This window comes from Motacilla alba, chromosome 1A, assembly GCF_015832195.1.
Source record: "Motacilla alba alba isolate MOTALB_02 chromosome 1A, Motacilla_alba_V1.0_pri, whole genome shotgun sequence".
Classification (NCBI taxonomy): Eukaryota; Metazoa; Chordata; class Aves; order Passeriformes; family Motacillidae; genus Motacilla; species Motacilla alba.
The window spans coordinates 42,361,231-42,383,609 of record NC_052031.1 but is presented as its reverse complement, the minus strand read 5'-3'; the positions used below and the strand labels follow the sequence as shown (position 1 = coordinate 42,383,609).

The following is a 22,379-nucleotide window of genomic DNA, read 5'->3' as shown; positions in this document are numbered from 1 at the left end:
GCCTAAAAAAAATCCTAAAATCAGTGAGTCTAAAATTTTTTTAAACATGTGAACAAGAAATTTCTTTCAAAATTCTTGGCCTGCCCCTTGCTTTTCATTATTACTTTACATTACAGAATTTGTTTGCTGCTCTCAGCTTCCAAAAGCAAACATATCAATTAACATTCATATTTTTTATTTTTGGGTTATTTCCTTACCTCCCTAGTTGTTCTACTTCCCTTATTTCTGTGCAATGTGGTTGCACATAGGTTTATAGAATTCATTTTTATTTGCTTCCTTTTCTCTTCTATTTTTTGTATTCTTCATTTTGCTGCTTCACTGCACTTTTCATCTTTCAGTCTTCTAGATTCTTTCCACTGCCATTTGTTTTTGGTTTTATTATTTGTCTTCATTGTTGTTACTTTTAAAATTTGTATTCCTCTTTATTGTGAGCCTTTATGTATGTGTTTGTTTTCTGCTTTCTTGCCTTTACTGTCTCTTCTTGTCATGCTTGCAATAGGAACTGTTTGTTCATAGCACACTTCTATCAAAATATTGTACAAAGTTGCCAGCAGCATTTTGTCTGATCAAAGTGTCAAAAAATTAAAAGGAAGCATTCTAGGCTGTATTAGGTGCTCAACTAAGATCCACAGCTTTTATACAAGAAGGCTGACTTTTTAAAGCCAATGTTCCTTTCCATGGTTATGGTATCAACTGTGTGGGGAAGAGGGATGTGGAAAGACTTGCTTCATTTCATTTTATACATTCAGGACAGTGGTTTAACTTTGGCTCACTTTTATTTGTTTCAAGAAGCTGATATAGGAGAGACACAGAGTTTTTCATGACCGTGAGAACAAGATAAATGAAGAGGGTTTAGCAGAGTTGGGGAACCAGAAACACTGATTCCAGAATTTGGTTCTTAAAATACTGCTACAGAGTTGCGGAGGAATCCAAAGAGGAGGTAACCTCACTGTTTGGAATAAACTTTTCCATTTGTTGCTGAAATGACATATTATTTGTGCTTGAGCTCAGCGTGCAAGTTGGATTGCTATTCTTCTAGGGTAGAAACTTATTCTTGTGTACAAGAACAGTCAATACTCACTCTGAGTAAATCAACCACAGTATTTATGACAGTATAGCCCTTTGACCAGCTCTAATTTTCACACTTGAGGTTTTCAGTTGCTGAATCTGGTTGTTATATTATTGTGTTATCTTTAGTACATTGTGATGCTGTCAACTGAAGTTATAAATGAGTTATAAAAGAGCTTCTGCTTCCTGGGAAACTTGTCTTTTCAATATTGGATCATAACTCATCAGAAAAAAAAAAAAAAACAGAAAATTTCAAATTTTCTTGAAAGCATCATTTATCTTTTTTCTTTGCTTTATGATTAATCACAGTATTTTGTCTCACATCTGATTTTTTTCTACAGTTGTATACTCTATAAACTGATTTGAGTATAACATTGAGCCCATTATTAGGAGGAGACTGGATTAAGTTCCTTTCAACATGAATTTTTCTGTGATTCTTTGATTTTATGCATTTTTAAAATTCAAAAGCTATTTTAAAATGGAAAAAACCCAAAATATTACAGACCTGGGAAGAGAATATTTTTAAGGTATGAAATTGTTTTCTGACGCTTCAGTGAAATAAGCAAATTCATCTAACCAGTTCTGATTTCTAATTTTCCAATAGGAAGAGATCATTAGGAGCAAACACATATACTATTAACCAGAGCATTCTAGTTTTATTGCAGCATAAGAAACCTGAGACGCTGGAAGCATTACTTCTTCCAGCTCAAGGACTGTTAGTCTTGCTAAAGTTTGTGTTGTCTTCATATTCACAGCTCTTAGCAGTGTTGCCTGTCCCTAGCATATCTGCCAGGTAAAGGTACATGTGCACAACAAATAATGCTCATGTATACATACTGATTTCAGGATTTATTCTGCATTCACCAATTTCACTAGAAGCAAAATCAGCCACTTCTGTTAGCACTTCATAAACAATGTCAGCTGCATATTATGCATGCATAGTTTGCTTTAAGTGCAGCTCCCATGGGATTTACCTCACTAGAACAGGATCTAGCTAAGAGGTACCAACCTAATGAACCATAGTGCAAAAACCCCAAGGAACCAGATTTACAGAAATTTATTGTTTTGCACATTAAAAGCCAGAACTAATACAATCAGCGAAGAGGAAATTTGAAAAAAATAAAAGCTTATTCTAATCCAAAGATCAGCCAAGTGTGTCAATAAATGATTTTGTAAATATATCACTCTCATTTTCTTGTGAAATTGCTACATTTCTGGAAAATGGAGATTTAGTATTTCTACAGACTATTTTCCTAATATCAAGATTAATTTAGTTTGTGTTTGGGTGAAAGTTCAGTGTTGATCTTACTCAAAATGCCTAACGCATATTCTGACAAATTAAAATGATTGTGCATGAAACAAATCTCTGCTGCAAGGAAAAAGTACTAAAAAAGAGAGAGAAATAGAGATGCTGCTCATCATTTACAGGATCTCTCGGCTTATAATTTATCCAAGTGGCATAGAGGGTGAACTGAAGATTAGCAAATTCATGACACATTCAAAAGAAAGCTGAACATATTTCAGAGTTTGGTCCTCATTGTTGATGAGGAGACCTCAGGTCAAAATGATCTATGAAGAATACTTGTTCCACTGACAACTCTAAAATGGAAAACCAAGAATGAAATTATATCATCTCTGAAGAGACTCCACTAAAGTGTTCCACATAATAATAAAAAAGGACAAACTAATATTGAAGATTACGTGATAAACCCACATTGCCTTTCAATTTCTAGTGCATATAAGCTTTGCAATCGGTTTAATGGAAGGATATTCTGAAGGGCATGGAATTATGCCAGAATAGGGTCTCTCACATTATGTGAAATTTCCCTGCACTATTTTTATCTTAATTTTATTTTACACCTAAATCACCAGCGTTCTGCTGCAGTGGCATGCTGATGTTTAAGTTGACAAACATGTCAAACCAGACTGCCACAGCATAAGTGAAGCCTTGAGGCTCCTTAGAGGACAAACTGAACCATCAGAGTGCTGTTAGTAAAGGCATAAGTAAAGAAAAAGCTTTTATTTCTATACTTAGGGTTCAGAGGGCAGAAGAACTCCAAAGCTAAACTTGCAATTAATTCTTCAAAGAATCAGATAAGTGCCTCTCTAGGAACTGAAACTTCCTATCAAATTCAAAGGCAGCATCCTTCTGTCACTTAATTTCGAGGCATATCAACTTTGTTAGATGCCTCCTAATTAAGCGTTCTTCTAGGCTCCTGTGTCTTCAGCATATGCCCATTGTATGCACGTTGGTGCCTAGCACACTCTCCACACCTGCTGAAGACCCCACTCTAGCAGAGGTATTCAATGCACTTGCAAAGTAAGGAAGGGAACTATTTCTGTACAGTTGAGGCAGCAGAAGTAGATGTTTTCCGTGGCAGAACAGGTAGGGAACATTGCATTAAATACTACTGAATCCTTAACTTGAGGGAAGTCCAACCCACATATCCAAGAGAATAGCATGAATGAGCCTGATAGGATGGACAAACTGCCATGGACAACATGCTGCCTTTTCTGCACTGCATTGCAAGAAACTTGAGTGGCATCATTAGGGGAAAAGAATATACAGCAAGGAGTATTAGGAGTAATTTTTTTGATAATCCTGGGAAATCAATTAATTGAGTAATCCTCAATTTCTCACCCTCTTATTAGCCAGTGGGTTAAAAATTCTAAAGAAGTTTCCACAGCAAGAGCTGGGACCAGAAATCTACTTTTTGAGTTGTACACCTTACTTTAGCACCCAAAACTATTTGCTTATACACTCCTCTCTGGTTTATGGTATCTGGTATTTATTCACACTGAATGTCTGAGTTTACTGTAGCTCAAAGTCTGGTCTTGCCTGACCACCATGCAGGCTAATGCTCAAGGTAATGCCTAGGAAAAAGAAAGCTGATGCCAAAGATTTCTCCAATCTCAGAGGAAAAGGAAAAACAAACAAAAAAAAACCTAACAAACAAAAAAATCTACCTTATCTGTAGCTGCAGAACTGATCAAAACGTCCTGGAAGCCTGCATCTGAGTCCTAAGTCACAAGAATTAACAGTATTTCAGATATTTCACTTAAAACTTTTTTAGTCAACTAGAGTTGACTAACTCTAGGCATTGACAAGGTGCATGTCACAAAGCAAAGAGAAGGGCCGGAGTCTCCCATGAAGCCTGTAAAAACCTCAGATTCCTCAACTAAAATTTAGGACTCTTTTATAGGAATGATAGGTCTGACACCTGAAACTTAGGAGATATCACAACAGATTTTTACATAATTTGTCATCTAGTGGAGATGTCTCTTTTAGGATTCTGCCCAAGCAATTAAAATTTGGTGTCTGCATCATTTAGGTGCTTTACAAATCCTACTAGGTGCATCTCTCAGCACCAAAGATGCCTTTGTGACTTTGACCATGGGTCTGTATCAGAGGATCAAAACCTTACTAACGTCCAGACCCAGTGAAATAGATTAAAAATCAGAATTGTTCATAATAAGTACCAGTTAAACTCACTAAGGAAGACACACATGTGTTTACTGGTTTTATTTGGTTGAAAACACAAAGTATCTTTTTGTCCAGAAAAATGCATGAGACTCTCCATAGGAGTAAACACAGCATCTGGAACATTGCCTTTTTGCTGTGCTTTTACACCACCCTGCAGCAAGCACTGGTGTGGAAAAGGAAGGATTCCTGGGACTTCCTTTACTGGAGTTTCTGATTGGCTGTTTCACCTACCCACCACCTATTATCATACTTTAAAGAAGCCTTCAGGGGTTTAAGACTCTCCTGTTTTCCTGCTGACCTCAACATCTTGCTGTGAGACCTAAGGCACCAAAAGAAGGGCAAATGGCACAAAATTATTCCAGCAGCTTGCAGTATGTGCACAACGGGGTATTCTCTCAGGAACTGATAGCTTCTTCATGCCACAAGGTGACATAAAGAGAAATGAATTCCCTAGGAGCTGTAAACACTTATACATGGGTCTAAAGTTTTGTGGATGTTTGTGTCAATAAAGGGAGATCTCTGAAAAGTCTACAGAGTGTGAACCTCAAGGCAATGTATGCAGGACCAGATGAACATTTAAATTCAGGTAACCAAGAATAGGTGATATCTCTGTTGTCATCTTTTTACATTGAAAATTTCTGCAACGGAAAAGGGAGATTTATCCCAAATCTGTGAAAATACAAAGCTCCACATTTCTTACCTTGTGTTATCTACTCTAGTTCTGAAACCCTGTCTGTTTCACTGGATGGACTATAACAGAGCTTTGAGTTTTGGGTGGTTTTTTTGAGGCGTGTAAGGGAGAAAGTTGCGAGTTTTTTGCTTTAATGACAAGTTTACTTCTTGGCCTTCTGCACTATCCTCTGCTGGTTTGCTGTTTCAGTAATTTATCTCCTTTGCCATCTTGCATGTTCACCAGTGGAGGATTGATGCCATAAAATTTAAGGGCACTAGTTCACTTGCTCAGCTGGAGCATGGATTTTACAGGAAGAGTAAAGCTAGTATAGATATCCAAGAGCTGAATAATAAAATGTCCCTTCATCTGTGTATTTAATTAGCTGCTTTCCTCATGATTACAAAGATCAGTACCAGGAAGAGAGGAGCTTTTAGGTCTCAGCAGGTTAGCTCCACACCAGAGGATTAGACAGGACACAAACTGTGATGCTTAGTGTTCTCAATTCCAGGACAGAGCTGGCATTCAGTACTCATCTATTCTGCTCTGCAGTGAGGTGAGACATTTGTGGAACTGAAAGCTCTGAGTAATTAAAAAACACACAAACAAAAACAAAACAAACAAAAACCATGGAATTATTTTGGATGCATTTTCACAGATTGCTGTGTTAAAAAAGGCAAATATGAATATGTAATAAATTATAAATTCTTTCCTCCTCCTTGTTATCACTGGCAACTATATTGCTTTGTCATACAACTGCTGCAAAGGCTAATCCTCCACATTTGGAAAATCTTCTTATTCCAACTGCCATGGCCCTGCTGAAGCCGGGGCTTATGTCCCTAAAAATAGGAGCAGGATTACTTAGGTTGCAGTTCACTGAAGTAGTTTAAAGGTTTTCAGATGTGGAGCAAGGAGAGAAAAAATTCTAAACTATCAGGGTTCAAAATTACCATTTTAATCAACTTTAATTAAAGACTTCATACAGTCCCTGTACAAAGGCTTCCAGCATGAATGAATTACTATCCCATCATGAAAAGGAAACACCAGTAGGCACTTATTTAAACTCCTTACCTCAAAATTTTCATATCTGCCTCAGAACCTCCTGGCTTTACTTTATTGATTTCAACCTTACAGTGCTGAGTAGGGGCTTTTAGAAGCATTTAGGCACTTGCACCCACAATTGCAATTCCAGCAATCCCTACTTACACATGGCCTAACCCTGGGCCTTTTGGGAGAAATCAGGCCAGGGTGATGTTAAGAGCAGCCAAAGTCAAAGACTCACCTTTCTTCTGAGCAGGCAGTCAGGAAACTGAGTCTCAGCTGTATGCTAGGGACAACTGAAAAAGAACAAACTAGAGGCAGAAGTGAATACAAAAGTTCAATAGAAGGTATCTAAACATGAAAACAGAGCAAAGAATCCAAGCATTTGGAAATTATTAAGAAGTTATAATATGTTACTGGGTACATTCTACTTTGAGAAGTGAAGAGGGAAGAGAATAAAATTTGTGTGGGTGTTAACCATCACCAGGCTTTAGGCCAGGTCTCTGCCACTCATGTCTAAGCCCTGTTTAGATTCAGAAACTGGGCCTTCCTCTACTTAGCATTCTTCTTCTTCTTAATATTCACTGTTTAATGTGACATCTATTCTGGGAGGCTTGGCTGGAGTGTTTCTAAAACAATCTAACAGGAAACAATTCCTTCCAAGAAGTAGTAGAAAGCACTTTTTCTTGCAAAAGACACAGGAGAACAAATGCACTTTTTTTTTTTTTTTTAATAGATTCACTCTAGGAGGTTTTCACCCAGGCAGAAGAACCTGCAGTTCAATTCAATCTTCAGATCCAGGAAAGATGGATCTGAGGATAATGTCTCAACTGTGGGAGCACAGCCTGATGCAAAGGGCAAGTTATAGTCTTTGACACAGACCCTTCACTCCACATCCTCTCTCCCTTTCTCTCCATCCAAGCTGTGTCGCTCTATAAAGGGGATTGCTGAATCAAAAGAAGAGAAGACAATAGGACAAAGAAATATTCTAGTACAATGTTAGGACATCAGTTTAGGATAAAAAAACTTAGAGTTTTGGTGTCTCTGTTGCTTGGACAGTTTTTCTTTAGTATAAAACACGCAACTGCTCTTTGACACAGAATATTGTGGCCCAGGACTTCTCCTAAGGACCCTGAACCTGGGTGCTCAAATCATGCTCTACCTCTTTGTCTCCTTTATTCCCCCCAGTAAACTTTGATTCATTTTCACTCATCTGAATGTTTCAGCTAAGAATGTGAAAGATTTCTCTTCCCACTCACACTTCAGTGTTCAGGAAAGTTACCTTTGAGATGGGAAATACAATTTTGAATCAAAGAAAATGCAATAAAAATTTCTCATTCCTCAGAGAGTGTCCTGGAAGTCAAACTTTTAAATGAAAGTTTCATTCTGAGAAATTTTCTTGGTTTTGGATGTGGATGAGTACCCAACTTTTAGCCCCTTGGGACAGAGTCAGAAAACCCATGCAAGCAATCTCATGCTCCCTCCACTGTTTAATACAGTTAGGATATGAAAAGTGAAATGCTTTCTTCTCCACAAACATCCTAGTGGCCCTGAGAGGATGTCCTGGCATGCCCAGTGCTCTCCACTCAGCGGGCCAAGCCTACTCACTTCTCTATTTTCTTTCTTCCTTTTATTTTTCTGTCCCTCTGAGATATTTCTTTCTTACATAATTGCACACCGTTATTGCACAGCAATGCAGCTCCCCTGCTCAGAGCAGACTGCACTCCCTTCACCGGAGGATAAGTCTCAGCTTTCTCTTAGGGAAGGAAGGTTCTGTCTCAAGGAGACATCAAGGAGATGATGGCATCAAGGAGACAAAACTCTCCTTGCTTCTCTACCTGTGTGAGAACCAGAGTTTGCTCAGTCTCATTTGTCAGCTTGGTGCTTCTCTGCTGAGTAGCCCAAGGTGTCCCTCAGTTGCAATGAAAGTTTTCATGGCAAAGCTTACAACCCCCTGCACACACTGCACATGAAGGTGAGGTACCAAATCCCCTGCTTCTGTCCTCTTTCAGGAGACAGGTGCCTACAGACTAGGCACTCTAGTCACTACATTACAGGTTTTTTGCTTTTATTCTGTCACATTCCCTCTCCTTAACCTTCAGCATAGGTAAGAGTAGCTGAAAAATATTCCAATGTGCAATGAAATAACATTTTTTTGCATGTTTGGCTCTTGGTTCAGGGTTTCTACTCAGATACAACTATGAGTAGGACTTCCAAGTCTCCTTTCTGTTTACCTTGGTTAAACACCAGTGTAGAGTTTATCCAAAAGAAGCCTTTGGTGGCAAGCAGTAGTGGACAGGAATACCTCTGCTAAGTGAATAGTTGCAAGTAGGCTCATTCAGGGGATTGTTTTCCCACTGGCCCAGAAGAGTGAAGACACTGTGCTCTAACTATAAAAATGAGTTTTATTGTTCTTCACAAACCTTGTCTGTCATGTCAGCCAGCCAAAAAAAAAAAAAAAAAAAAAAAAAAAAGAAAAAGCCAGAGCTCCTCCAGCTAAACCTGAGTTCCTCCAGTTGGACAGATGGTGTCCCTTCCACAGCCAATGTTTCCACCCTCCTCTCTACTGCACTCCATCTTTCTGCCATGTTTGCGTAATCTGATTCTCACCATACCATAACTGACAGGGCAGTAGGGAAGGTCTCAGTCACTGAAGAGACTGTCTGGAAAATGTAACCCATGGATTGGCAGCAAGTCAGGAATGCTCAACAGGGAACCCAGTAGGCATAAAGATATAAATAGACCCATGCTTTGGTCCAGGTCAGATCTGCTTCAGGAACCCTATCCTTGAGCAGTGAACAAATCCATTACTTCAGTTTCCACAGCTATCTGTGCCTGGCAACAGTCAGGAGCATGGCCTGTAGAGCAAACCTAAATATATTTTGCCAAAGATTTAGCTAACCTATCTATGGAAGTGCTATAATGCATAAGTATTTAAAAAACCTGTTAAGTATTATAGCAAATAATCTCCTGTAAGTTTATTCAATTCTAGCAACTTCTTTCCTTCAGGTAAAGATTTCTTGAAATTATATTCTTTGTGTTAATTTCCTTAGATAAATAATGTTAAAGAACTGAAGTCACTTTCTAATAAATCAGTGTCATAATAAAAAAAGTAGTGATCATACAGATTTCTTAAAAAGAAACCTTCCTATGTGGAGTTTATATCATTTATTTCCAAATAGAATATTTTACAAGTTAGACAATGGATAGTAAAACATTTCTATTACAATTTAGGGAGATATGCCCTGAACATAGCTGAAAGCTCCACATATAATTTTTTAATTTCCTTTTATTTTTTTATCCACAAACTTAGCATATATTGTGGATTTTGTGTTTTGATATTTCTAACACTGAATGGAAGTGAAAAATGTTTAATATATATTTATTTAGCTCAAACCTCATCCTATTCTGGCTACTTCATATGGGTCTCTTCCTGTTTTCACCAAACAGATCATTTTGATTTGACTACATGCAGTATTTGTTATACACTGTGTGACTACAGGAAACATCTCAGTTTTGTTTCTTTTCCCTGATCTCCAAGTGGTGTTTCTTTTATTTTGGTCACTTAATATTGTTCCCAGTTTTGTCAACGAAGCTAAGTCTTCTGGGACTTGTTGATATCATGGTGATCTGTGACCCTGTAGAACAACAAATTATGGATTCATGTGAGATGGCCAAGTGCTCAGAATATAATCTGATAAAGTTTTCACTTCAATAATTACCTTCTAAAATGCAGTAGCAGATTTCCATTTTCATCCAACAAGCTTCTCAAGGAGGGAATGCAGTTCCTTCAATATTCTGAAGTGTCTAGAGATTATGCTTCAGGCATTTGATACAGAAATCTCCTCTATATCTTCTAAGGCATCATGAGAAGTGATTTTTTTTCCTCTCTCTCATAGCCTTCTACTTCAATTACTCAGGTTTTCGCATTGACAAATTGCATTGCTGATACTATTCTGACACATGTCCTAGAAAGGCACTCCTTGCATAAACAGTACCTCCATTGCAGATGCACACTACTGGCTATGCAAACATACCTACAAATATATTGCAACCTCTTCTTGTGGCTCCTACATAGTTTATCAGCAGATGTCATGGGCCAGCCATTGGATCCCTTCAAGTGATGTCTTGCAGCTTTTAGATCTGATTGTAAAATTACTGTCTGCTTAAAACTGAAATCATTATATGCTTGCAGAGGGATGTTTGGCAGTGATAGGCTCGGTTCTAATATGTACCATAGGCTTCCTGGGTGATTTGCAAGCAATGTATATACTCTTGCCCTGCATTTTTACCACAATTTTAACATCAAAACAAACAACAACAAAATCAAACAAAGAAAACAAACAAACAAACAAAAAATGAACCATGTCCCACATAAACTAGGAATGTCATTCCTATCTTTTGTGACAGGGATTTGAACTCTGTGGGAAATGCATTGCTTCTGTGCATACTGGGTATGTATTTGCATACAAAAGGCCAAAACTCTTTTAAGAGTCTCCAGATGCTGTTGTAGCACAGACAGTAATTTCTACTGCATACAAAGGATTTTGAACTTCTAAACTGTTAGATTTCTCAGCTTTCACAGGCTGAGAGAGAAGGGGTGAAAAACAAATGTTCTAACATATTTTCCGGATCTTTTCTGATAATTGTTATTTTTTATTTCTAAGACTTTAACACTATGATAAATGTCATGTGCCTTTATTGCTCCTCAAACTGCTGACAAGAATGGCCAAAATTATATTTCTGTACACTTAAAATTTCTTTCATCCTACTCCAAAACAGCAGCTAAAATTTATCCTTTCACTATTTTTTAATCTCTGTGAGCTATCTCAGGCTACATGCTAGGCTAAAGAGTTAATTCTTGGATTCTCAGATGATGGAATGTCTTACACTCTCCTGCTGCTCATTATATTTTCCATACGGTTTTATTCAACATCCACCTATAAACCCACCCTTGACTTTCTTTTCCTTTTCCACACACCCTGCAAATCTGCTGAGAAGTGACCATCTGGTCAACAGGGTCAATCTCCAGCCTGATTCAGAACCAGAAATCATATTATATGCTCTTTTTCAGGAAACATGATCTAATCATGGGACAGAAAGTGGTGCTAGGGGCTATCTAATTTATCACTCTGTCCAAAAGTAAGATTAATTTGTTTTATGACGCTTGAAATAGATGTTTGTCTAGCAAGTTCTAAGAGATCTCTAATGATGAAACTGCTTGAGTCTTGCCAAAAAATCTCTCCTGCTCTTTGAAGGGATACTAATGAAATATGTAAAGTAAAGCCTAACCTGATGATTTATAAGAGAATGATTAGGTTATCAGATGGTTCTATATAATTTCCAGTCCTCTCTGAAACCATGAAAATGTGCTTGTGTTCCACAAGGAGCAGGTATAGAAATCCACAACACAACAAAACTGAAGATGCAGAGGCCATACTTTTACATTCAAGAGATATCTAGGATAAATACTAACCATATAAAGTTTTCCATACTAATATTAACCATATAAAGTTTTCTCATGCATTAAAACAGACCAGGAAACATAAATATTTCTCTATTCCACTAGTTAAAATACTAAAACACTCATCAATATGAGGAGATGTAGATCATCCTTTGGACTTACCATAGCTGGGCAAAGAGAAAAAGAAGAAAATAATTATTTTCTATCTTTTCACTGTTCTAAAATATCTATTTATCTATTTGACCTGAAGGTCATTTACAGCAAAAAAATTATACTTTCATTGGTAAATATATCTATGAAAATTCTTGGCTGTATCTAGTACAGTTTTCATGCTGTTCATGGAGGACAGATCAGGTTATAAAAATGAAACAGCAGTGAAAAATAATAATGCTTATCTCTCTATCAATGTTGAATAAATCCCAGTAAACCAACAAAATTGTAAAAAGAATACGCATCTTACATGTATAGAACTAAACAACTTCTGTAATTTTCTTTTGCTTGAAACAGCTTTAAACCTGAAAGAAGAAGAAATCAAACAAAGCGAGAAATCACACAGAGGTGTTGTCATATGGTGTCCTTACTATTCTGGCAGATGTTTAACAACAATGAAGCATCTGCTGGTCAGTTACTTGAACATCCTTTTAGAATGGAAGGACAGATTGAGAAAATTCTCATAATCTCATGCATTAAAACAGACCAGGAAACATAAATGTTTCTCTGAGGCTCAATCAACTCTTTATCTACTTCTCCTACACTCAGTATAGCCATGTGTTATGGTATGTGTTTGTATTAGCATCTCAACATGTCCTCACAGTCACAGTACTATGCAACAGAAGCTTACCATGCTTTGGAGAGCAACAAAATTTGGCATTTCAAGCATTGTGGTTTGCATGCTGATATCTCGGCTAACAAATATATGTCATTAAAATTAACCATAAAAATAATTGTGAATGACTTTAAAATATAAACAATTCAGGAAAAAAATTTTATGCAAAAAATCTTTTTCTACTCACATAAAATTCAACATGTACAGTTCCTTTGTTTCTTCTCCTTCTCATTTTTTCAGAGGATTTCAGATTTTTTTTTCCTTCTCTAATGGCAGGCATTTAATTTGTATATATAATAAATGTAATAAGAGCTCTTCAAATTCAAAGTCATAAAACTGAAAATAGCATTTGCCCACCTAGACACATTTTTATAGTAAGAGCTATTTGCCTTCTCACATCTTTAAGTGAGATTGACTTTACACAGTACTCTGAAGAGTATACATTTGTCCTGAAAATATTGATTTCAGTGTCCTGAAAATACTGACTAATCTAGAAGACTGTTTTTGAATTTGAAGAAAGGTTATTTAGAATACTTTTGTGTGCAAAGTTCAGTAAAGAGCAATAAAGATGATGCATTTATTTACCTTAGAAAACTGTAAAATAAGACTGATATAATGGGGAGTAGATGCAAAAGAAAAGTGCAGTGCTTTTTTATGATAGAAATGCAAACTAATTAAGACTTTTGACAGCTGTACACACTAATAGTAGGACAGTTAGAAATAGCAGGTCCTTGTAATAATGTTATTTTGCCTGTGGTATCCCAAGTACAAGAAAGAATAAACTCACTGAAGAAAAAACTGGTTATTTATTTCTGGTGTATTTAACAGTTTAGTTCCTTTCCTCTTGCATTATGTTATGATTGAGTGGCTGTCATTTAGTTTTCATCAACTCTTTAAACTTCCCCAACCAAATACCTTGCTATTTAAAATTCTAAAACTCAGCTTATAAATCTTGAGCATTTTCAAATTATCCTGGTGGTTTGACAAAAATGTAAATATTTTGGACGTTGCAGAAAGAAAAATATTTGAAATCTGGTGTTTTTGGAAAATATTTAGTAAACTGAGTCCTTTTTTTTCCTAGATGCTAAAAGTATCTAATTAATGTTCTTAAACCACATTGTACCTCCTCTTGTGCTCATGCAGAGGTAGCATTTGGTTACTTTGATGGGTATATATTTTTAGAAAATATTTCCCAGGCCAAAACTTTTGCCTGTTCCTCCCCTTTCTTGTGGGAACTGTTAGAATTCATTTTGCTTTTCATTGACTGAACTCATGAACCTTAACAAAGGATGGGGAAAATCAGATCATTTAAATTAACTTAGAAAGATCTTGTCCATGGCTTCTCTGTTAATGCAGACCATCACCAGATCACATTTAACTCTTTCTAATCTTATCTAGTGCCTACAGTGTCTTATGGGGTGACTAAACTAATACAGATATCCTCATCTTTGTAAAGTGTTCTCTTTCTTATACCCAGGGCTCATCACTGCTTGGAGAGCTGGTAAATACGTAGTTCTGTGACAGAGTGCAGCAGTGAGAGGTGGATCCTCTGGATCCAGGGGTTGAACTGTGCAGATGGTTAGGTAGAGTTCAGAAGACCTTGTTGTTAAAAACAGTTCCAGTTCATAGCCATTCACATCCAGTTGGTGTGAGGATAGTTCTTCCTCTCACTATCCTTTTCAACCTTTGCTTTCAAATTAAAATCAAGAGGTCTTGCTCTGCCTCCGTGCCCAAACCTAATCAGAGCATTCAGAGTCAGCACAATGGAGAGCTTTGAATGGGCTGGAGATACCTCTAAACAAGGCTTGCTACCATTGTACTTAAAGGTCTAAGACTCTTGGAGCTAAAAATCAAGCAATCAAAAAAAAACTAGCATAAATATTTTCCCTGAAAAAATCTGCAAATTCAATTTTCTGCAGGAATATGGAGTTCTGTCAGAGTTTTGACCAAAATAAGGCAGTCTAGAGAAGATCTGACTCATTCACCCACCTCTCTGCTTCTCTCTGCCTGCTCCACCGAGTGTCCCAGCTGTATGCCACAGACTTCTACTGATGCCTTGGCATATTTTCCCCAAATTGCCCATCTGATATCTTTCTGCAAGAGTGAGATTTATAAAGTTTCCTGCACTTCACTCCCCCTCTAAAATGTCTCTGAGAGTTGGCTAAGCCCACAGTTCCTCTAGCTGGTTGCTCCTTTCTCAACCATTCTTGCCCCTACCCCACCCCAGTACAGACTGGAGAAACATCCAGACCCGACAAATGATCTATCTGGATAAAAGTCTGCATTTATAAGAGCCTGAATGCAACTTTTGGAGGCTTAGTTCCCTTGAAAATAGTATCTTAAACAGAATATATTTCCTAATTCAAAATGAGTGGAGAAGTTAAATTATGTTCTTTTTCCTGACCACTTGCAGTTTGGTCTGTGTTGCTAACCTAGAGGGAGGACTAGCTTGGTGAGTCATACCAGGAAAATAACTCTTAAAAGTACATTTTGTACTGAAAAGAATTAGGATAACCTTTAATTTATAGTGTGAATCACCAAAAGACATATTTCACAGCTAGTGCATCATACTTCCACTGTGTGGTCCCCAGGATGGGAGGGGTGCCTTGTGCCTGCCTCTGTCAGCAGGTCCATTATCTACAATGGCACATTGTGACTGCTGTGCTTGCACTGGGATTGACCCCCTCCTCTCATCTGACAGCCACCAAGCTCTGCCCGGGGGTGGAAAAGGGCTGTCACACTTGCTCCAGGCCAGCAGAGAGGAGAAGATGTCCTGGTCATCTGCCACCTTGGGGGTGTTTCCATCTGTGTAGTGTGGTCTACACGGGCAAGGGCAGGTAGGAGCCACGCCTGGCTGCTGGCAGTCTTCACCAGGGAGAAGGAAATCCTAGTTCAGGCCTTGTGTTGGCAGCTTCCTCTGCCATCCTAACTCTGATGGACTTTACACACATCCAAAGATAGGTGACAGTTGAAAAATAAAAGGATGTGAAGATCATGGATCCACAAGCTGGCACCTAAAAATTGGAGTTCATGGTGCTTTTACTCCCTTATGGATCTAACCCTGAGGGATCACTGATCACCACACCTGTTACAACAGCTGCTCTTGGCTATATCCAGTTTCCAGAAGTCCTTGGAGTGTTTTGAAAAGCAAACGATGACATGGGTTCCTTTGTGGAAGTCCCCTCCAGCTGGCAGGTTATGTCATCACTGTGCATGCCTGCATGCAGTGTGACTGCACCAGCCCTGGACTTAAAGGACCCCTGCAGGGGGCAACTCATTTTACCAGTCTGGGGAGGGAGGATAATTCTGCCTATATCTGGTCAGCACACTTGTCAATCCATGTTTATAAATGATTTTTTTTTTCCCCCAGTTACAGCTTTCCCTGGGATTTTTTTCTCTAACAAGCAGAAAGTATCCCTGCTGTGCCTTGCTATTCTTTCCATGTAGGGTTACTACACATCTAACTACCAGCAACTCTCTTTATTCTTGCCTAGATTTATCTGCATCAGCACTGTTGAATTTTTATACTAATTACATCACTGGAGAGCTCATTTTTGTTGATTTTAAAATCTTGTAAATGGAGATAAAATATGATAGATAGATAGATAGATAGATAGATAGACAGATAGATAAAAAGCTTAATTAAAAATGTTGTATCTTCATTAGGTAATCTGTTGCAATGCATCCTAACCTCCCCTATAGCACAAAGCAAGAGCTGAGCCAGCATTCTGATTTATAAGGGCATAAAACACTTGCCCAGTTCTACTTGCTTGATGCATTCACTCTTGTACTCACTAGCCCTGTAGTTTTATCCTACTTGCCTGGCAGCTGCACCATGTTATTCAAAGGATTACATGACAGTTGTGGGGAAAAAACAAGTTAGAATCATGAGTTGTCCATCCGTTCAGGCTTCAAGGATTTCATTCATTACAGGATGCAGACAAGAGGTGAGGATTCTACAGTGTCACTGATGTATTTATTGATTCACCTATTACTTATTTGTTGCTACAATTTTGAGGCAATTTTTAGTACATTTTGGGGTTTTTTATTTGCTTTTAGAGAGACTAAACAATCAAACTTTAACATTTCCAAAGTCCTACAATCCCCACGCAGCACAGTGGCAGGATGGCCACTGTACCTCCTGACACAAAGTAAGACAAATGCCGCAGTTATCAAAACCACAGCAAATCAATTGGCTGTTTATGTGTTCCTGTTCCCTCTTTGCAGTAGCCAGACTAGCATCCTGCAGAGATAACTGCTTTCTACACAGCGTTGGGAAGTCATTCTTCAGTTATAGTAATTTAGAAAAGGCCAAAAATGTAAATTAAATTGTCCTTTTATTGCCAGCATTCCAAACTAAGTTTAACAGCACTGAGACACACCCGCTGTTATCTGCAATTTCAGCCGTAAGACTAGCAACTCTGGAACAGAGAAATAATTAACCTCAATCTTCCACGAGTCCTGTATTCTCTCCCAGAAGAAGTGTTTTAGCTAAACCATTAGGGTTCTAGATAAAACCTTGAGGTTGTTTCCCCTGTGGACAGAGTATCACGCTCCTTGGAAAACATCTGCAGACTTCCTTCAAAGTATTTTGGTGCTGTTTGTTTGTGACAGTTGAGCTGCTCTAGGAGTGAACATACTCGAGGTCATGCAGGAGTCCAAAAGAACTGAAAAGGCAGAAACGCAGTGCATGAATAAGCAGCTAGAATATGACCAACATCTAAGTTTGACACAATTTAGGGGCTGCTAGTTCAGATTGATTTATAGGGGTTCTACCTGCAAGAATACACATAGAAATTTTTTTAATTACTAAATTTGCTCTCCATAAAAATTCATCAAGTCTGTCACACTGTGGTACAATTTTGCTCTGTTCAGTTTCTCAGTGAGACATCAAAGGCTTATTTGTGAACAAGATAGGAAACTTAAGCAGGCAGGGTCTAAGCCGATAATTCTACCATGGATTCAAATAACCTTAAGGTAACATTCATCTGTGTCTACTTGACAGCACTTCCCTTGAATCCACTGCAGCAGCAAGAATTAACCGTAATGGGGGCTTGCCATGCTAAGGGGCTGATAAAGGCTGAGCTGAAGAGCAGAGCCAGACATGAAGTTGATTCCGAGTAATCCAAATGGCACTTAGCGTCCTGTGAATAGGTACACCCACAAAAAAATTCACTGACACAAATTACCGTACACCCTTACAAAGGTGTCTAGTATTGTCACCGAAACTGCGGCAAAAGCGGAAACTCTCCAACACTAACAATTTTTTAGTGTTAGAGAATCAAGGCATTACTTTATTTTGGCCAGGAGGTTATTCTGGCCAGAATGTGCAATAGAAATCATTTCATTCATGCATGCTTGGGCTGTGCAGTGAAAATCATTCCACCACACATAATTCTTTACCAGACTTTTCACGTGTTTATACGGACAAAACCCAAAGAAATTCCTGTTGATTGATCTTAAATTGCACAATTCTTAGTATTTGATCTCCTCTTGGTTATTGAGCCCCTTGCCTTCGATGCTAATTTGGTCCTCATTCTTTGGTTCTCTTATCATTCTTTTCCCAAGCCAGGTGTCTCGATGGCTCCAGGGGGTGGTGTTCAGGGATAATGCCCGTTAATGGTCGTTATCTCCCGCGTACACCCTGGCTACTCCCAACCTCTGTAGATGTTAAACTCATCAGACCTGGCCCGGTGAAGAGTCTTAGAAAGAAGAACTTCAATTCTCTTTTCCCCGGGTGAAGGTGAACAAAACCCTGTCAAAAATTACAAAGAAAATTCTAAGTTTTATAATTTCCAACAGTACCATGAGTAACCCATCGGGCTATCCTGCCTGTCTCTAGCAATGCACTGCTCTGCCGGCCCTGTATTTATGTCTGTCAGCCTACTGCACACAGGACATTGCAAATAGTAATAGGTGATGAAGAGTGGGCAGCAGAACTAAGCCTAAAAGGTCATAAAGCTTCTATGGGACACCAGGGTGTCCCTTTGACAGAGACACCAAATAGAGAAATTACACTATTAAGTCTGCCTGATCAACTTTAATTCAGTTTTTCTTATATGTATATCCATGGGTATATGGAGATCTACTCTTAAATTATGTTACTTTTTTCTAGTCCCATTCCTTCTCCATGCTCCCAATTCATCTCTAACTGCTGAGTCCTGCTGTTTCCTCTCTCCCCACACTCTTCCTTCTTCCTTATGCCCAGCATCTCACTGAGCTATGGTAGGCATCTGCAGTACCTGCATTTATAAGGGGAGCATAATTTTCTGGCAGTTTAGTGGATTTCCAGCATGTTGCTGCAGATGGCATGGGGGAGGAATAGGGGCTTGCTCATTAAAATCTCTGTAGTCTCTACTGAGCAGACAAAATTTATTCCAAAACCTTCCAGCTTGGCAAGATAGCTGGAAGTAGATTCTTGATACAAAGGTTTCCTGCTACGTCTGAATAGAAATAATAAATAAAACAGCCCATGGCCCTTTTGAACATAAATGACAAGCCATGACTATTCTTGAGTACCAGAAATTGGACCTTTCTGGAAGTATCACACAAAATTCAATTGTGATTGTGCTACCAGACAAGTCTCTAAGATGGCAGGTAAATATTTTACATTGAGAGCCACAAAACTACATTGTCTAATATACTAGTATGTCCCATTTAAAGAAATTTCATATCATGCAATCCAAATATTAAAATTCCCTTTTGTTAAGGTCTGAAAGAGGTACATACTAGTGTATGGGGAACTAAGCATCCAAGTACTGAATTATCTGCATTACAGCAATGTCTATATAGCTAGAGGGGCTGATTATGAAGGAAATGGTAATCTAGCTGACTGACATCTTCCATTCAATTCTCTGAGAGCAGGAGAGACAATAATATAAAAATTGATACAAGATAAAAATAAAGGTTCTAGACCTATATACATCAAGGACCTGTTTTGGAACTGGGTTAACGCAATAGGAGCACACCAATGTGTACTGAAAAGTAAAGTTTGGTCCTTTGTATGCAACATGAATGCTAATTTTTCTTGCCAGGTAGTGAACAGCTTTAAATAACAAAGAGTGTTTTATGTAACATTTGCTGGGAAGCAGTCAGTATTTTTATCTCTCTACAAACCCTCAGTCCCATGTTCTTGCCCCAGGAACAAATGTTTGTGTCTCAAGTCAATAATCCAGGCATATTTTTCTGCTAATATTTGTCTTTATCTGAGAAAAAGGTTGCACCTTTGCCACTAGATCCCCTGTCACATATGGCCTCTTTTGTCCAATTAAGCACCTACATGTCCCATCCATATGTTCATCCTCAGCTCCTGCTACTAACTACTTTCTTGCTCCTCCTTTCCCACAAATGTAGTTTGAGTCTACTGTTTTAACCATGTCAGCTCTCTTTTCTGCATCACCTCCTGTTGCTCAGTCCCAGCAGCTGTCACTTACCAGTGTTCACTGCTAATATCCCAGGGAGTTTATCCTACCTTACCTATAGCTGTTCATTCATCAGCTTTTATCTTCAGCGAGCCTAACTTTCAGCTTCTTAGATGACAGCAATGATGCAATTAGTTAGATCCCATATTACTGCAGGGCAAAATTTTTCCAAAGGAAAAATAAAAGACATAAGAAAGACAAAGAAAAGTAGAAGATTGGTTCCTTGCAACAGAATCTCTGTTCTCAACTATAGATTTTTAATTAATATAGTTGCTCTTTAACTAGCTCTTAATTGTTTACAATTTTTAATTGTAACAACCTGGTTAACTACCTGTACTTTCTAGTGTCAGTAAGAGCTTTGATGAGCATTTCACTGCAAGACCCTCTTGATGGCTTTCCAGCAATATATGGGATCCTTTGTTCCAGTCTGAGCAAAATGTACACTTAGAAATACAATGATATTTGCTGTCTTGCTGCAATTAATAAATTAAACCTACAAACATTTAGGAGTATTATAAAACAAGTGTTTCTTTCAACACATTTAAAATTGAATTTAGTTAAAGATTTCTGCCAGTCTTTAAAAGGCACTGTCCTGTTTCACATAGCCCCGACACCTGATTTTATGGAATCTTTCTAATCTCTTTCTAAACTTGAATATCTTTCTCTTTGGAGACTGGTATGAATCATTGTCATTGTTATGGTCTTCCTTCTCTGAGATGTGCTTACTGAAATGCTGAGTTAGATTCTCAGCCACAGTAAATGTACATTGTTTTACTAACTTTCAAGGTGCCAGGCTAATCTATGCAAGATGACTGTAAGGGGCCCAGGTTTCAATTTTATCCTATCATAGGAAAAACATATATCAATGTTTGCCTCCTTGGTACTTCTAGGCCACAGTAACGACGACTTCTGATTTTCAACCTCGTTTGATTTCTACAAGTATTCTTATCACATAAATATTAATTGTCTGTGCAAACGGGAAGGTACCTGTTTGTGCTGAGTATGTACTATCACTGAAATACTTCCTAGGCCTGGGTTTTTCCCTCTGAACCAGATGCAATTCCTTTTCAGTGATTTAATTGCTTCCTTTCCATTTAATTACTTTGAAGATTAACTGCAGGCAAGTGTATTCCAATAATAGGCTCATCTACAAAGAACAGGAAGCTTTCCCTGTGGTCGAGGGAATTCACCACTTCCGACTGCAGCTCAGCTATTTAGCTATCAGGTTTCCCTTTGCCCCTGGGCTTTATATGTCACCTTGTCTGTTAGAGCATAAGGAAATGTCATGGGATGAACTGCTTATTCTTGAGTTCACATACAGACCTCCTGACAGGAAATAGAAAAATCCTTTGTCTCCTGGGAGCAACAGATACAAATATCTCAGGCCCAAGTATTAAATTATTAATCATATATCATTAATGTTAATGATATCTAGAAGACTTTCCATCAATAAATTTCTGGGGTGAAAAAAAAAAAAAGAGTTAAAACCAGACAGCGTTTTATTTATGCATAATATTATCTGGGCAAAGATCCTTTCTTGGACCTAACATGCATATTGCAAAGTGATTGATTCAATCCACCTTTCATTGGAACTACTTCATTGCAAAGCTGGGACTGAGATTGTTGTTTTCTGTATGTAAAAATGACACATCATGGGAACATGGGAATTTGTTTTCCTCTTTTTGTTTGAAGACAGAGTATTATTTTGAGGCAATTCGTGGTTTTGGGATTAAGGGATTTACAATAATTTTTTTTTTACTTTAGATTTCACCTAAATCCATCAGAAAATTTTATGCTGAACTAGAGTGCTATGACTGTGAGCTCCCTACTCCTGACTGACCCCTTGCAAAAACCAAATACAACACACACATAGCACAGCATCACAACCTCTTGCACATCTATTAATTAGAAGGAGAAAAGGGCCAGGGAACATTCACAAATAGAATGGCAGAAATTTGCATGTAAAAGAGGTACTCTACCCCTTCCCTATTTTCTAGCACAATGCTCCCTAATATATGTGCCAAGAGAGGTAAACTGAAAGTGGTCTCTAGCTAATGCTAAAGCAAGTTATGCTACATTGGGTTAGGTAATTTTTTTTCTGACAATGTTTGGGATATATTCTTAGTCAAGAGAGCTTTTCATCCAAAAGCAGTTGTACACAAAATATTTTTCTGCCTCTCAAATTCTAATAACATTTCTGTTTATAAATGAAAGTTTTATGACTCACTAAACAATCTACATCAAGGGAGCATTTTTGTTTTAGTTTCTTTTTTTTAATTGAAACTCAACCAAAGTAATTTGGTCTCCAATTTATTCTCATTGGTAGAAAACTACCCATCTTAAATTCAGTAAAACCGCAAATGAGTTTTGAGATGCTCCCATTTAATCAAATTTTGGAGGTCATT

General features: G+C 38.0%; 1 long non-coding RNA gene across 3 annotated transcripts in view; it reads right to left on the bottom strand.

Annotated features, from left to right (window-relative positions):
- Window positions 1–2,373: 2,373 nt before the first annotated feature.
- Window positions 2,374–22,379, bottom strand: part of LOC119708130 — a 41,598-nt gene continuing 21,592 nt past the window's right edge. The window contains exons 4-7 of one of the 3 annotated variants that reach the window (XR_005258968.1): window positions 18,239–18,308; window positions 16,997–17,220; window positions 6,505–12,242; window positions 2,374–4,089 (exon numbers count right to left, since the gene is read on the bottom strand). This is a non-coding gene — a long non-coding RNA (uncharacterized LOC119708130). Of the gene's footprint in view, window positions 12,243–16,996; window positions 17,221–18,238; window positions 18,309–22,379 lie in introns of all 3 variants that reach the window. The other 2 variants (XR_005258967.1, XR_005258966.1) reach the window with 2 other exon arrangements.